At 49.7% G+C, this 17,051-nt stretch overlaps 1 protein-coding gene across 6 annotated transcripts in view; it reads right to left on the bottom strand.

The window, feature by feature from the left end:
- The window catches only part of PC (pyruvate carboxylase), a 129,091-nt gene extending 113,858 nt beyond the window's left edge, over positions 1-15,233 (bottom strand). The window contains exons 1-3 of one of the 6 annotated variants that reach the window (XM_039319001.1): positions 14,699-14,892; positions 11,166-11,346; positions 7,316-7,425 (exon numbers count right to left, since the gene is read on the bottom strand). The gene's annotated coding sequence lies outside the window, so the exon portion shown is untranslated. Of the gene's footprint in view, positions 1-7,315; positions 7,426-11,165; positions 11,923-14,698; positions 14,893-14,919; positions 15,042-15,091 lie in introns of those variants that run through there. The other 5 variants (XM_039319002.1, XM_039318998.1, XM_039318999.1 and 2 more) reach the window with 5 other exon arrangements.
- Between the last annotated feature and the right edge of the window lie 1,818 nt (positions 15,234-17,051).

Here is a 17,051-nt window from a genome sequence, read left to right as displayed (position 1 = left end):
GAAACTGCCAGAGGAAAGACGGCAAGGTTTCCACAGTGGGAGAGGGTCCACAGATGCCTCAGAGAGCACCAAGGACAGTAAGAGCTTGTGGTTCACCTGCCCAAATCACTCAGAATCCCTGAAATGGGGACATGGCCGATTGCGCGTACATGGCAGGAACAGTCCCCAGACCTCAAGAAAGCAGAATTTTTTTTTTAAATCCAAGTTTTGGTAGGTAGGGGTCCAAGGCAGGAGAACTACTGGGAAAAGGAACTCAAAACGGGGAATGTTCATAATGGCACAATTGGTACAACTATTCCAGTGAGGGGAAAATGAAAGTCACCCCCAGCTCTGTGGCTGTCCAACCGAGAGGGACCATCTCAAGAGGGAAAGCAGGTGTGGGAGAGCCTGAAATGGGCTGAACTGGGGAAGGGGTCCCAGCTACAGGGCTTCCCCAGATTAAGCCAAAATCCAAGCAATAGCATCTGCTGCTAAAAGAAAAGGCAGAATCCCTCCATGCCGGATTCAGCCCCGGTGCCTCCAGGAAAGAGGAAACCTGTTCCACCAAGCTCCTTCCGCAAAGAGCAGGACGAAGGCATGGGATTTAGGCTTGGTCAAGGAACATAAAACTCTCCTTCAAGTTTAAAAAGGCAGAGTTAAATGCATTGCATTCCAAGATAGCAAAGGAATTTGTCAATAATCTTGCTGAAGCACCTTTGAGAAATCACAAAGAATGGATCAAAGAAGAGCAAACTTTGTTCTCCTCTTCAAAAGTGGGGGAGAAGGAAAATCGAAAGCTACAGATCTGTCTGGTGTCAAATGGGAAGCTCTTCCCCAGGTCATAAACAGACCGAGATCCATGGCTGGCTTTAAAACTATGGAATGGTTCCTCATCAAACTGAAATGGGATTAATGGAAATAATACAAAATGTTTCATTTAGGAAAAGAAGTCAAATGTACAGGTCTGGGGAAAGGGAATTGGCGTGTAGGAAAAGGCCAAGTTAGAATGATAAATGAGAACAAGCTGAAGTAACTCCCCAAATACAAAACTTTCATTCATCATCATCTCATTAGATTCCTATTTGCCCAGTTTAGGTTATCATACTGTTATTTAGGTTCAGAGAAACTTCAGATGGTTTTAGAGGAGAAAAACAAGAATGATCAGGAGAGAAAAAAGAGAACTTAGTCTTCAGGAAAGATAACCAAGATAAGATGAAGAGAGCCCTTTTCAAGCATTCTAAGGTGGGTCACACAAAGATTTGATTTCTTTTTCATCCTAAGGACACAAACAAGTAGAATGATAAAATTCGAAGTGACTTCAAAGGTTACAGAGTCCAACCTCTTGCTCAACTCAGGAGTTGTGAAAGCATTATGGGTATCAAGCCTCAGAAGACCTCTGGTGAAGACAGCACAATACCTCACATGGCAGCTTATTTTACTGATTGGCAGCTCAGGAAATTTCTCCTAACATCTCACCCAAATCTCCTTCCCTGCAGATTCGGCCCTGCCCTCTGGATCAACAGAATCAACGGAGAATACATTCACCCCCTCCTCTCTACAAGAAGCCCTCAGGACCTCGATGGCAGGCTGCCATCGTATCTCCCCTCAAGCCTTCTGAAGACAGTTCCTTTCCTGCTTCTCAGGGGACCTAGCTTCTTCATGTTCTGGAAACCCATCTCTGCGCTCACTCCGGCTGGTCAATGTCCCAGACAAAGGAACAAGTAATTACTGTGACCTGGATTCTGCTTTGTTAGGACTGCCTAAAAGAGCATGAAAGAACATGTTGAAAGGACGGGGCCTAAGATGCAGCCCTCTGGCCCGCCACACTATCCTACTTTTAAAGCTGAAGCAGAGCCTTTAATGACCACCATTCAACCAACAGTGAGCCCATCTAACAGTAGCATCATCTCGCCTGAATATTAGCATTTTATTAAAGAAGAACTTTGTTGAATGTTTTCCTGGTACATTAAGTCCATGGTATTCCCAAGGTTAATCTTTCAAGACTTGTTCGTGACAAACTCATTCTGGCTCTTGTGGACTACTTGATGCATTCCTATCCAAATCGTGTGCAGAAGACCCTGAGCAGAAAAGGGGTCAGGGTGAGGCCTCTCCCTTTCCTCTCTGGAAGACAAGGACAACATTTAGTCTCTTCCTGTCTAACCAACCTGAACTAACTAACCAACCTGTACCTGCTTAGCATCTGAGCCCAAGTAAACACAGGCAGCCACAAAATATTAAAAGGCTTGCCTCATCGTTCAACTGAGTAACAATAATGGGGAAGCCCCAAACGAGATAAACATAAATGAGCCATGAATGTGGTAAGAAGGGGAAAAAAGACACAACCAGGAGGGCATAATTCCTGCAGGGACTTGAAGAACTGGCTCTGCAAGGGACTGGAACCAATTTGCTTAGAAGAAAGCACTACGTAAAGTGATTGGTCAACTCTCATCAGAGTTGAGCCGAGAGGCTTAGATCCCTCTCTCACCCTGGTAAACCAGGAAATTGGAAGAGGAGATAGAGCTGGAGGGGGAGAAGTTGCCAAACTACATCAGCTAAATGCTCTCTGGCTTAAAAACAAAATCAGACTGTACAACCTTCTCCCACCAACATTGGCCTGCCTGATAAGATCCAGCAGGGTGGGCTCTCTCCACGCCCCTTCTGTCAAGGACTACTATCTGCAGGGATTCTGGAAGGGAATCTTTTCAGGAACCCCGCCCCCCCAATAGTTTGCCCCAGATCATCCCTCTTCACCTTCAGAAGGCCATCAAATCGTGGTCCTTCCACTAGGCCACAGAAGTTGGAAAGCAACCACTGCTCCTTCTGAAAAAGAAAGCTTTTTTATTGTCTGGCATACCGAGTGTGGTGCAGTATTACTGATTTTTTACTTTCTTTTCTTATTGATTTGCTTCAGGGTTATTACTTACATTTATTCTAAATGTGGAGAAAAGCAAAGTTTTACATTTAGGCAGAAAAAATCAAAAGTACAAGTAAGATTGGGTGAGACCTGGCTTAAAAAGAGCAATTGTGAGAGGGACCTTGGAGTCCTAGTGGATGATTACTTGACCGTGAGCCAGCAATGTGCAGCAGCAGCAACCAAAAAAGCTAATACAATCCTGGCTTGTATAAACATAGGCATAGAATCAAGATCATGCAAAGTATTAGTACCGCTTTATAAAACCCTAGTGAGGCCATACCTGGAATACTGCAGCCAATTTTGGTCACCATGTCACAAAAAAGATGTTGAGAGCTTTGAAAAAAATGAGAGGAGCGCAACTAAGATGATCAAAGATCTGGAGACCAAAACATACGAAGAATGGCTGCGGGACTCGGGTTTGGCTAGTCCAGGGGTAGGCAACCCAAAACACTCAGAGCCACTTGGACCTGTTTCCCACCGAAAACAAAACACTGCGAACCGCAAAACCCTTTTGACATCTAAAATGAAGATAATACTGCATATATATATGGTTAGAAATGTGGGTAAAAATTTGACTCCTGGGAATATTCATATTGTAAAGCAAATAAATAACGATCACCAGGAGAATAAATGAGAAAAACATTTAATAAAACCTAACTTTCGTCAGAAGCTTCTGACATCGTCAGGGTTAAAAGCAGTCGTTGGGAAGAAGCTTATATACGATCACTAGGCGCCTGCATCCGGCTTCTGGACCGCGTCACCGGTCCCACTGATCGAATTGCACTCTAAGCATACCCTTTGCGTCAGCGCCCAGCCCTTTCCTGTTTCTGTTCCGTGCGCTATTGTTCACTCCTCCATCGCTAATTCTGGGGCTGAGTGGGGTCCTCTCCCATCCCTTCTGGGTGGTAGTTGTTTCCATCCTCCCACCCCCTTGTGCCCAGTTCTCCTTGCTAAGAGTCCTGGGGTGCGGGCCATTCGGTTCTCTCAGTGAGAACTGTATACACACACACACACACACACACACAGACACACACACACACACACACCTATAATAAAGGTAAAAAAGGATATATGCAGTGTTATCTTCATTTTAGATATCAAAGGGGTCTCTCTCTCTCTCTCTCTCTCTCTCTCTCTCTCTCTCTCTCTCTCTCTCTCTCTCTCTCTCTCCTTCCCTCTCTCTCTTTCTGCCCTTGGTCTGCCAGTCCTCTTCCCCCACTCTTTCTCTCTCTTTCCTCTCTCTCTTTCTCCCTCCCCCCCCTCTTTCTTTCTCTTTCTCTCTCCCCCCTCTCTCCGATCTTCTGCTCACCTGGCAAGCTGGCTTCAAGCTGTTCTCCAACAAGCTCAGGGTAGGCAATCTCAGCTCTTTTATGACTCGTGGACTTCAACTCCCAGAATTCCTAAGTCAGCATAGCTGGACTAGCTAGCGTTCTCCTGCCCTTCCTGCTTCCTGCAGAGACGCAGCAAAGGGAGAACCCCTTTTCAGCTTGTGGGAGAACACCGTGAGTCCACTGTCTTTTACACACAGAGAGAGAGAGAGAGAGAGAGAGACAGACAGAGAGACAGAGAGACAGACAGAGAGAGAAGCAGGGAAGCGCAAGTGCCTGTCTCTGTCTTTCTCTGCAAATGGCAGAGGAAGCTGGGAGCCACAGGGGAAGGCTCAAAGAGCCGCATGCAGCTCCGGAACCGCAGGTTGCCGACCTGTGGGCTAGTCTAAAGAAAAGAAGAAATAGGGGAGACATGATAGCAGTGTTCCAGTATCTGAGGGGCTGTCACAAGGAAGAGTGGGGTCACGTTGTTCACCAGAGCACCAGAGAGCAGGATGAGAAACAATAGTTGGAAACTGATCAAGGAGAGAAGCAACCTGGAATTAAGGAGAAACTTCCTGACAGTGAGGACAATTAACCAGTGGAACAGCTTGCCTCCAGAAATCGTGGGCACTCTATCACTGGAGGTTTTTAAGAAGAGACTGGACGGCTTCCGGTTTGCAATTGTGGCGCTGGCAGATGTGTAGGGTCATTGCTCTCTCCGCCGTCCAGTTTTCTCCCTCCAGGGGACCCTGAAAAGGGTCAAAAGTCACCCTGGAGGGGTGACGAGCATGAAGAGGACCTCTGAATGATTGCGGAAAGACGGCAGCCCTCCCGATTGATCCAGGGCAGTTCAGACCGACGGGGAAAAGATCGGCCATTAACATGGCCCATCACTAAGCCGCTACCAGCCGAGGCCAAAATCACTAACAAGCACTTTTGAAAGCACCACGGAAGAATTGGGTGAGATCTTACCTTCTTTGTATCCCAACTATTTTCCTGTAAAAAGCCTCTTGAAATTTCTTCCCCCTCTGAGGAGAGAGGGAAGGGGAAGATTTCACCCTACCCTCTAAAACAGTGACGTCTGACTACTTAGGAGAAATAAAGCCCTAAAAAGAACAACTAAATAATTGGATTTGCTTCTTTTTGATATTTTGGGACCCAAAAAGTTCCTACTCTCACGGGGACCTGCTATTCTATCTACTTGTAAAAAAGATGAAAAAGAACTTAAATTAGATAAAAATCTAGCCTGGGATTTGAAAAAGATTTTAAATGCTATTGAGGACATCTTGTGGCGAAAGCTGGTACAGCAAATGAATATTCCTGACAAAGAGGCCTGCTCATAGCCCAGATCTGTCCTTGGTATTATCTAAAAGAGATTAAAACCTGAGAGAACAGCTGGACGATAAAACTGCTTTTTACTGTTTGAGGTGAATACTTATTGACTCTTGCTTAATAAATAGCCTTCACTAAAGGATCATTTATAACCATGCCAGGAATGGAGGAGGACCAGCAACAAATTTCGGCTAACTGTAAACTTATACTTGAAAAAATTCTTGAAGCTACTGAGATAATTAAATCTAGACTGAAAGACAAAGGCACCAGCTTAAATCTACAAAGTGAAACCCTGATTGCAACTAAGGAATTTACAATTCAAAAAACAACAGAAGCGGAAGAAATTAACACCAAGACAGAGGACTTTAAAATCAAGAAGTACAATGCATTGAAATTTTAGACCATCAAACCCTGATTGCAACTAAAGAACCTACAATTCAAAAAACATCAGAAGCGAAAGAAAGTAATACCAAGACGGAGGGCATTAAAGATCAACAAGTACAGCCTATCAATAACTTAGAGTTAGACAATCAAACAACAACTACAAAATTGGACATGATTTACTACTTAAACCAGACGAAACCTGAGGAAGAAGAAGACCAGATCGAATGGAAGACAAAGATATTAGAGCAAATACAGGGATCTGTGCCATCAGGGCGACAACTTAATGATTATAAATGGGCCAGTTTCTCTAGAAAATTGACAATTAGATGGTCTCCTTTAGTTCAAGTAACATGTAAAAGAATGAAGGGAGATCTATCTGATGATCTAAAAGCATTGGTACGGAAGCCTGGTTGGCATAAAAAGAAATCTAGAGTTAGATTTTAAAAATGGGGTCTTCTGATTTATTAGAGAGGATCCTAAAGCAGTGGTGGCGAACCTATGGCATGGATGCCAGAGGTGGCACTCAGAGCCCTCTCTGTGGGCACGCACGCCGTCGCCCCAGCCCTGCCACCCCCATGGCCCCCTCCTCACTAGCAGCCCCCCCCCCCGGAGGAGAGTTGCCCCGGATGCAGCCTGTGCAGAGCAGCACAGCCAAGGACATGGCAGCCAGGTAGCAGGGAGAAGACTCCACCCTCGCGCCCCATCGCGTACAGATGATGCTGCGGGGCACAGACAGAGGGTGTGGCCACCATGACCCTGCTGGGCCATCTGGGCGATCTGCTGTGTCAGGCCATGGAGGTGGTGGGTGGCCCTGCACAACACTGATAAGATCTAGCAGGGCGCTTAACATTAACCCTGGCTGGGAGACTTCCATTGCCCAATGGGCCCAGGATAGGAAAGGAGGGGGCAAAGCAGCAGATGGAGTTGTTGAGGTAGAAGTGGCTCTTTCTGGCCGCTACTCCTGAAACCGGCCAGGAAATTAACCACGGTTCCCCCCCCCCCGATGTACCCCCAAAGGTCAGCCAACACAATGATTTATGCTTTAAATAAATGAAATTAAAACAAGCCATGTTTTCACATGTATTACCATTGTCAGTTTGGGCAAGGCAACTGGAGCTATAACATGGCTTAGGATATCACGAGGACTTGCCCATGTTGAAAACACGAGAGCCAACATTGGACGTTTTGGAAGAGAACAAAATAGCCCTTGATTCCAAAGCTTTTAACTGTCATTCTACTCTCTACTCTCTAATGGAAGAGCAGCTGCAAAGCACCCCCTGATGCCTGAGAGCAGGAAGAGGGCCAGGTGGGCCAGAACGCCTTAGCACCAGTGCCTCCATCCTGCCTGTGATGTCGCCCAGCGCTCCCCTCCCCTGCAATGCCCCCAAGGACCCACCTTTCTTCCAGAACACGTTCCTCCTCTGGCACGCTCAGCAAAGGGACCTGATCCCCGGGGTTCTCTGCAAGGCAGCCAAATGAACTGTCTCAAAGAGGCAGGAAGGTGGCCTGTAGAGGGACAGAAACAATCCATCAGCCATCTTCCTTCAAAACTCTTCTGAAAGTTCCCAGCAGCCACACACCCTCTGGGGCAAATCCTGTCTCCCAATTCATCTGGGGACAAGCCTGGAAATGAAGTTTCCAGCTCTTTCTTCAGCTTGAGAGAGTGCTGCTTAGAGAAGCTGACACTCATCCCAGTGCTTGGAAGACCCACTGCCCCAATCATCTTCGGCAGCATCTCATCGCGGAGCAGAGGATTCAAAATAATATCAGTTAACTATTTCCTAAATTATCTGGGGGGACAGTCAGGGGTCGCTGTCAGGACTCCCCTGGGCACAACACTGTAATGCTGTGACCAAGGCCAGCAACAGTAGCATCTCCAGCTTGTCAGAGTGAGGTGGGGGCTTTGGGCTCAAGAGACCTTTGTTGTCCTTATTTCCTAGGGGACCATGCAGAGGGCTAAGAGAGGGATGCAGTGTGGAGAGAGCATCATCTCCCCCAAAGCAAATGATCCCCCCAGAAATTATTTAGCCTGTGTTCTGAGCACTGGGTGATGGCCAAAGGGGAGCCAACCCAGAATCTGCAAATGTTCTGCATACCAAATAAATGTCCTTCAGAAGGCAAGCGAAGAAAGAAACCTGCTAAATAAACAAAGGCATGCGGGGAGGGGGGGAGAGGTGGAGGAGAGTCACCAATGACCTACATTGGTTCCCTTCCTTAGTCAAAGAAACTTGAAAAGCAAGTTGGCAAATGGAACCAGGGCAAACCTCCTTGAAAAGGGCCAAGGTGCCAGTGTTCCCATTTCGGGCAACGAGCAGCACATCAACTGACAGGTCCAATTCCAACTTACTGGCTGATTATAATGGAGCCAACCCCCCCCCCTCCCGGAGAGAGTGGACATCAGGCCCCCTGGGTGGGTCCTCTCCTACATCTGTCCACCCGCATTTAAGCTCCGCCTGACCAGCTGACCAGGCAGAGGGCGAGAGGGGGTCAAAACGTGCACAAAATGCCACGTGGTCCAAACCTGGAGAGTGCAAACTGCTTTCCTCCCAACCCACTTTTCCCCTCTTCTTCAAAGCTTGCCCCACACATGAACAATGCTACTGCATGACCTTCAGAACTTCTCTTTGTGAATCCACACTGGTCATTTTGCATTTCATCCATGGTAAAACATTCCAGGTTCACAGTTGGCTGAGCTGGTCAATGACTTCAGTTCTTCAACAGGGAGGAAATTACACACACACACAGCCCCCCTAGAGCACAGGACCACTTGCGGATCAGTTCTTGCATTTGCTATGACCGGAGGTGGCCCCAAAACAGAGACCAGATGGCCATTTGCCTGGGATGGTTTAATTGGCCTGAGGGTCCAGGTGGCCCCTCTCCACTCTAGGAGTCTGCGAATGGGAGCCCCAAAAGGCACAAGAAGAGACAGCAGGGCCTACAGCACTTCTGGCAAGAACAAGAGGGACTGGGGGGGGGACACCTGGGTGGGCCTGGAGACCAAGCAGCATCGGGCACTTTATTCTGTCTTTGAAGCACTGAGGGGGGGGCTCAAAAGACCATCACCCCCCCCCCAGAAGACAGCAAGGGAGATGACCGGCACCAGCTGCTAAAAACATGGATCTGATCGTGTGGCTCAGCTGGAGTCAAACTGGGCTTGAAGGAGATGCCGCTGACTGGGGGGGCAGGGCTACTTTTTCTGCTTCATATCACAAGCAGGTACCTGTTCAAGCTCACCTTCTAATCTTAAACACATACACACATACATACACACACAAACACACACACACACTGCCGTGTTCCCTCTTATCAGTGGAGGCACACAAAGGCTCCTCTTGGCCCTAAGCTTCCTTCCCAACAAACTTTCTCCCTTGCAAGGTTTCGGTTATCAGCTGCGCAGCCAAATCAAAGATGTGAGCCCCTCTGCCCGTCTTCTCCGTGACCGGACTCAGGGAGGAGGGGGTTCGTTGCCCAAAAGAAACCCAAAGGGGCCCTTATTTATGTACATATTTACTTACAAAATGGAAAGGTTGTCTATCCATCATAGGAGGCTCAAAATGGTATAAAATGTCCAGAAAAAAGAAAAATGGGTACAGGTAGTCCTTGGCTTACAACCACTCATTTAGTGACCAAAGTGACAAAAGCACTAAAAATGTAACTTATGACTGGCCCTCACACTTACAATCAACACAGCAGCATCGTGGTCACCAGATCAAAATTTGGGTGCTTGGCAACCAGCCTGTATTTACAAACATCGCGACGTCCTGGGGTCGTGGGATCCCCATTGCAACCTTCCCGGCCAGCTACAGGCAAGCAAAGTCAATGGGGGAAGCTGGATTCACTTAAGGACTGCCGTTTAATAACAGAAATTCTGGTCTCAATTAAGGTTGTAACGTGAGGACTTCCTGTGAAGCCACCCCCTCCCCAGCCGCAGAGGGGACGAAGGAAGAGTTCCGCTCCGCAGGTGGGAAAGGAAAACGGCCAGAAAGCCAACTGAGCCAGCAGCAGCGCCCATAAGGGACAGAGAGCCACGGCCGGGGGGGGGCGAGGGGGGGGAGGCAGCTTGTCCAGCAAGACTTGGCTCCCCTTCTTTTCCAGAAGTGGCCCTCCGGGACCTGTTGCCAGCAGCTCAGCAGAGATGCAAAGGAGGACCTGGACCGTTGCCCAAGAGCACCGGCAGTCAGGCCCAACCCCACCCCGCCCCACTCTGTACATCCCACTGATCCAGACTGGTCCCAACCTAGAAATAAGGTCGATATTGAGAGACATGGATGCAAAATAAATAAAATAAACCAGTATTAAATGCTGTCCTTCAAATTAAAGATTCTTCTACAACACCCTTTTAAAAATAATTGAAACTTCAAAACAGTTGTTAACAGCACAAGCAGTTAATCTGTTCTCAGGCCCTCTCTTAAGCTCACAAAACATTCTGCTTTCAAATAAAAGTTGTGACTCCATGGTGCCTCAGACTCCCAACTTGGCAGCTCCCAGACAGGTTCTCCTCCTCCTCTGGTGCCTATAGCAGACAGCTGCTCCTCAGAGACCTCACACACACACACACACACACACACACACACACACACACACACACAGCCATTGGCTCAAGTATCTCCACATTCTTGGGCAGCATAAACCTAACACCTGTTTTTCAAGCTGTACAGAGTCTCTGCAGGACCATCAGCAGCTTCTCTAAAAAAAGCTCCTGAAGGAAATGCAGGAGATAAGTCGCCTCAGCCCACTAATTACTGAAGACAGACCCCCGCCCTCCATTCCACCGAGAAAAGGGGGGGGGTGGCAGCTAGGAAGCCATTGTGGATGGCCTGGAACCTTTCAACTGAGCTGAGGCAAACGGGGCCTTCTTTTCATTAGACCAGGCATACCCAATTACAGCAACTATTCTTTGTTTTAACCTCCAGGCCCCTAATTATGCTGTTCTTTCCTGCACTCTTTTTAAAGTCTGTGTCTTTTTTATAACCTCACCAAGGAGGTATCTTAGCAAAAAGCTAATTGCTAGGAAGTCACTTAGGAATGCCCTTGTCTCTTCCCCCAGACATTAGGGGCCTGGCTAAGCAGGAGCCCCCCTTCTCTGCTCCCCTGCCTGTTTTGTTGGTTGCCTGTCTGTGACCAGAGCAGCAGAGGATGGGAGAAGGGCAAATGATGCTCCTATCCTCCCAGAGGAAAAAAGAGGATCCAGGCCAGCCAGACAAATCAAAGTGGGATACTAGGCAAACTTATTTTTACAATCTTACCTATATTTTCCCCTCAAACATGTGTGAAGCTGGTCTGCATCTGGGAGATTAAGGGAACAATAGTCCCCCTGGGTTGTCTGTCATGGGATGCAAGCAAGGCTTAGCGCAGCCAGATCAGCTCCCTCGCCTGGAATGAAACCTTGGAGGGCCACTGGGTGGGGTGCTCGGCTGGTTTCGGTTTCTGTTTTTTTGGACAACAAAAACAAGGAGAAGGCGAGAGAAGGTGACAGAGAGGCAGGGAGCACACCTTACATAGCCAGTTACTGCTCCAGTTCTAGACAGATCCCGTTTCAAGAGTTTCCCCGTATCATTTTCTCCTGATTAACAAAACTGCATTGCTGGAAAATTTTCTGTAGGGCACAGAGTCAAGCCAGGCCCAGCCTCCCATTTCCCATAATGGCAATGGCTCCCCTTCTTCCCATTTGGACTCCAGAGGCCAGTTGTCCAACTGCTACTTTGAATTATCATACACCGTCCCAGTAGACAACTCTTCTCAGACCAGCCTCATCAGTTCAAACAAGTCCAATGCAGCCAGCCAGCCAGCCAGCCAGAGGCTAAACTGCAAGCAAACTATGAGCCACCATTGATGGATGCAGAAGAAGTCAGAATAGGCCTCTTCCTGCTACGGCCAGTCCAATCTACATGTTCCCAATGAGGTCCGGCTGGATCAGCCAGGCTCCACGTTTGCCTTCCTCACCCTTGTCTCACTTCAAACTTGGCCTAAAACACCTCCAGGTCCCCTCCTTCAAACACCCATCAGCCAGCTGAGCCGAACTTTGACCCCTGCCTAAAACAATGATGAACTGTGGTACCACTTTCCCCAAGATCCCCTACACACGCACGCACACCCAAATCTTGTTCCAACAAGCATCACATGCTCCCTTTCAAAGTCCTCTTCTTTCAATAGCCAGGGCTAAATCCTTGGCAAGCAATCAAGAAGCTGGCAGCCAGAGACTGAGGGGAGGGGCCACCCGAGGGCTCCTGAATAAGGCTCAGTGAGAGGTTCTCAGAAAAGTTGCCTCTACGATGGGGGAGGGGAGGAGGGGAGGACCCATCCTTCTTGGTTGGCTATGGGGCTTCCAATTCTTCTTAGCAAAGAATGAAAACTCTCCCGTGGCAAACCCTCTTGATGCTGAGACTCTGGCAAAGGCCTCCCATTCTTTGGTTAATTGTCAAAACTCAAGTCCAAGAGGGACAATTAGCACTTTGCAGCAATGGAGGGAAAGAACGAGGGCCACAGTTTTTCGGGAGATTTTCAGTTAGGTAAGATTATTAGACAAGAAATATCCACAGTGCTGTTGAGAAACAGTTACCTACCTACCTCTTCTTGGAATGAAAGTCTTTTGGTGGCAGGAACGTAGCCATCAGAAAGAAAGCATGAAGAAGTTTGTTACATTATTTGTAAAAATCCTCAAGAAGCAAGCCACAAGCCCACACTTGCTTCACTCACCCTCCTTCAGGCACACCCTCCGCACACTCCTGCACGGGCAAGATCATGTTATTCTTCAGCCTGTTGAGTGAGCCAGGAGGAAGCCGTGTTGCCCTGCACTGGAGGGTCCTTGGAGGGGACCCAAACTCAGCTGCACTTACCCTCCCACCTTGCCCTGGAAGTGCCATTTTCTCCCCAGTTTGGGAGCCAGGAAGAGAAGTCTCTTCTCAAAAGCCTTCTGGCTAACAGGCTTCAGGCAGAGACCTGAGGGAGTCTGTCTGCGAAGGAATGTCCCGTGGCGACTGGGGGGGGGGGGAGGTTCTGAACCTCAAAGCCCCACAGCAGGGAAAACCAGGTGCAAACTGTCAAAAAAGATCCCCTCTCTGCTCCAAGAGGAGAACTCATAACCCCTTGTCAATGCAACAGCATCCCCAAAAGCCACCATCCTAATTAGAGCAATTGGAAATAAAAGGATCTGAAATAGCAGGAAAATCAGGCCTTGATGTTTGAAACAACACAGAAAGCCGGCTGATACCAAGGAAATTCAACATTTATTGAAAATATCTTCTTGCAACAAGCTAAAAGAAGATTCTGCACATGGACATCAACAGATAGATAATATCAAATATACTCTACCAACAACGATGGAGAAATTGTTAAGTCAACAACATCAGGACCTGGTACTGCCTGCAGCTCAGATGATAAGATATCCCCAGTCCCCAAAACAATATTTGATTAGATTACACAGGAAAGGTAAAGATTTAATAGATTAGTTTTGATAGAGTGCCTGAGGATCTCATGCATGAAATTCATGGTGCCGTTAAGATGAGGCAAACAAAAATATGATGAAATAAAGCAAAGTGAAACATCTGTCCGCTAAAGGAAGGCAGAAAGCAAAATCCAACAGAGAACAGAGAACACCAAGAGAGGGACAGTGTCGTGTCTAAATATAGTGTACAGAAGAAGTCTGCAAAAATCAGTGAAAGGTACAAAGGTTGGATCACTGAAACAGAGCAAGTTAAACAGTGAGGTGGGCATTAGAAAATACTACCACAACAAAGTTATAGTTGATAAATACCAGCTGAAATCTTACAAGATAAGGCAGTTAAAATGATTTGTTAGTAGGAAATATCAGTTTAAAATCCCTCATCCAAAATGTGCAGCACTAAACCACTAAACAACTCCCTACAGCACAGGCTAGCAAAACAGCGCTCATTGGCCATTCGGACTTAAACAACACATGGAACGGAAACGGCCAGATGCACCAGCTGGACGCAGAAGAGGCACCCGAGATCCCAGCGCTGACATCCAGTGGACAATGGAGGTCCGCAGGTGACGGCTTCGGCTTTCGGTTTTGGACCGCTTGACCCGCAACCCATTGGGATGAGCCCCGGAGGGGCGGAGGGGCGCCGGGCCCCCCGTCTGCCTGCTTCTTGCCAGAGGAGGGGCCAGAGCTCTCTGCGGTCCCCCTTATTCCGTCAGCCTGCACGTGCGGAGGGCATCAGAGGAAACGCAAGCTCGGAGGAACAGAAACGGGGCTGACATTGCTGGGAGAAACGCCCCCGGCCCCAGATGATCCCCCTCTCCAGGGCGGCAGGCGAGGCTGCCCCCCGGGAGCCCCGGAAGGGAGCCCGGCCCCGGGGGGGGGCTCTGGGCAGAGAGGCCAAGGTCGGAGAGGCGCGGGGGGGGCGAGGCGGCTGGACACCCCGGGGGGGCTCAGGAAGCGGGACCGAGAGGACGGGACCCCCTCCCTCCGACCTGGGAGACGGAGAGCCGGCTGCAGCGAGCGCCTCCTCTCGCCCCAGGGGCCCCCCATCCCTCCGGGGGGGACTCTCGGCGGGGGGCTCCCGGCCGCTTTCCTCGGCCCAAGGACCGGCGCGGCCAGACGCTCGCAGGGCCGAAGGGAGCCTCCTCCTCCCCGTGGCCTTCCGAGGCGGCCTGGGATGGTCCGGGCGGGTCCGCCTTCCCCACAGCCCGGGGACTCAGCTGCGCTCGGGACGGGAAGCGAGGCCGGGAGAGGCCCGGGCAGCCCCAGCCCCGCCCGGCTCCGCTCTCCGGCCACGCGGGGCCCGGGATGAGGGGGCGCCGCTCCCTCCTCACTCACCGGCCAGCCACCCGGCGCCGGCGGAGCAGCACCTGGGCCCGCGGCGCCCAGGACTTCCCCGCTCAGCCGACACGAGTCCCGGGCTCTCCCCGCCAAGACGGAAGCCGGCCGGCTCGAGCGCAGAGCGCACCGAGCAAGGCGAGAGACCTCATGAACTAACGACGAGACGTGACGCCCTCGGCCGGGCACGGTGACGTCACGGGGGCGCTCGCGCCGCTCACCTCGGCTCCGCTGCGCCCCGGCTCGCTCGCGCCGCCAGCTCCGCTCCTCTCAGCCGGGCGCCGCTCGCTCCCGATTGGCCACTCCCGCTTCTCCCTGGCCTCCGCTGAAGACGCCCCTTTTCTTTCCTCTGTGGCCACGCCTCCTCCCCTCCGCCTCTCCCCTGTCACTCACCCACACTTTCAAGCTTGGCGCCTTCGAGCCGATTGTTCCGCCCATCTTTCAGAATTACGTCTTCTCGTTAGCTGCCTGTCTCGCCCGGCGTAGCTGCTAGTGGTTTCTTTTTACGCCAGTCTTCGCACCCAGCTCTGTAGTCGCAGCTATTGGTTAGGAGGTCCTCCTTCGTCGCTTCTAGTGAGTCGTTTCCCAGCGATTGGTTTGTTCCGCCCCGAGCAGAAGGGAGAGAGAGAAAAGCGCCCCGGAGCCTCTCCTGGCCTCTGATTGGCTGCTGGTGGCAGGGGGCGTTCCTTTCAAGGGTCCTGCACGTGGCGGACAGCTGGCTTCCCCTTGTGGTTGTTTTGGCTGCCGTCGCGCGGGCGGCTGAGACGGCGAGGCTAGGCCGGAGACCTTCCGCCCGGCTTTACTGTTTCATGAGCGCCGCTGAGCCGCGGGACGGAGGTGGCGGCCTTGAGCCCATCTTGGCTGGTCTTGAAAAGCTGAGCTAATTATCTGAAAGAATTTGGCCACCGACTCAGGAGGTTCTAGCGAGGCAGAGAAATAAGAGGAGGAGGAGGAGGAGGAGGAATAGTAGTAAGAATAAGAATAAGTTGGAAGGGACTTTGGAGGTCACCCCCTGCTCAGGCAGGAAATCCTATACCGTTTCTGACAAATGGCTGTCCGGTCTTAGAAACTTCCAATGTTGGCGCATTCACCACTTCTGGAGGCAGGTTGTTTCACTGGGTAATTGTTCTAACTGTCGGGAACTTTCTCCTCAGTTCTAGGTTGCTTCTCTCCTTGATTAGTTTCCACCCGTTGCTTCTTATCCTGCCTTCAGGCGCCTTGGAAAATAGCTTGACATCCTCTTCTTTGTGGCAGCCCCTGAGATACTGGAACACTGCTATCATGTCCCCCCTCGTCCTTCTCTTCATTAAACTAGACATACCCAATTCCAGCAACCGTTCCTTTAGCCTCCAATCCCCTAATCATCTTTGTTGCTCTTCTCTGTATTCTTTCTAGAGTCTCAACATCATTTTTACATCGCGGTGACCAAAACTGGATGCAGTATTCCAAGTGTGGCCTTACCAAGGCATTGTAAAGTGGTATTAACACTTCATGTGATCTTGATTCTATCCCTCTGTTAATGCAGCCTAGCACTGTATTGGCCTTTTTGGCAGCTGAAGCACACAGCTGGCTCATATTTAGGTGATTGTCCACTAGGACTCTGAGGTCCCTCTCACAGTTACTACTATTGATCAAGGTACCCACTATACTATACCTGTGCATTTGGTTTTTCTTGCCTAAATGTAGAACCTTGTTTTTTTCACTGCTGACTCATATTTAAGTAATAATAAAAAACATTAATAACAAGTTATGGTAGTTCATGCTTGGATGGGACACCACGAGAAAATCCCATTCCAGAAGAAGGCCAAGGGAGCCATTTTTGGAATGCTGCCAAGAAAGCAGCGAAATCTCTTTAGTTTCTGCCTTTAGGAAGATGTTCTCCAGCCTTTCAAGTAAATTAGGACACACCTAATCTGCTCACACAAATGTTTTTTAAAGGTTTCTGAATAACGTTTGAAGTTGCCTTCTACCATGTTTCCCTGAAAATAAGACCAGGTCTTATATATATATTTTTGGGGGACCAAAAGACCCATTAGGGCTTATTTTCTGGGGAAATCTGCTCTCCTGTCCTATTGCGGCTGCCCGCCCACTCTATCCCACCGTCTGGTTGCTCATGGTTACAATGGGGCAGTGGCAGTAGGCTCTGCATCATCTCTGGGCTGGTGGTTTTGGCCATCTTCGCAGCTCTGCCTGCACAGCCACGAGACAGCTGGCAACTGGAGTCACGGCAGCGCGATATTTGGAGCGCCCCCACCGCCAGCCCTCATATACCTCTCCCGTGGCTGTGTGGGCAGAGCCGCAAAGGCCCAGGGACGATGCAGAGAGCCTACCACCGGCCTCCAGAGCTGCCATC

This window comes from Crotalus tigris, unplaced genomic scaffold, assembly GCF_016545835.1.
Source record: "Crotalus tigris isolate CLP2741 ecotype Arizona unplaced genomic scaffold, ASM1654583v1 scf7180000021817.203328, whole genome shotgun sequence".
Taxonomy (NCBI): domain Eukaryota; kingdom Metazoa; phylum Chordata; class Lepidosauria; order Squamata; family Viperidae; genus Crotalus; species Crotalus tigris.
The sequence above is the reverse complement of the archived record's forward strand: the minus strand, read 5'-3'. Positions and strand labels throughout refer to the sequence as shown.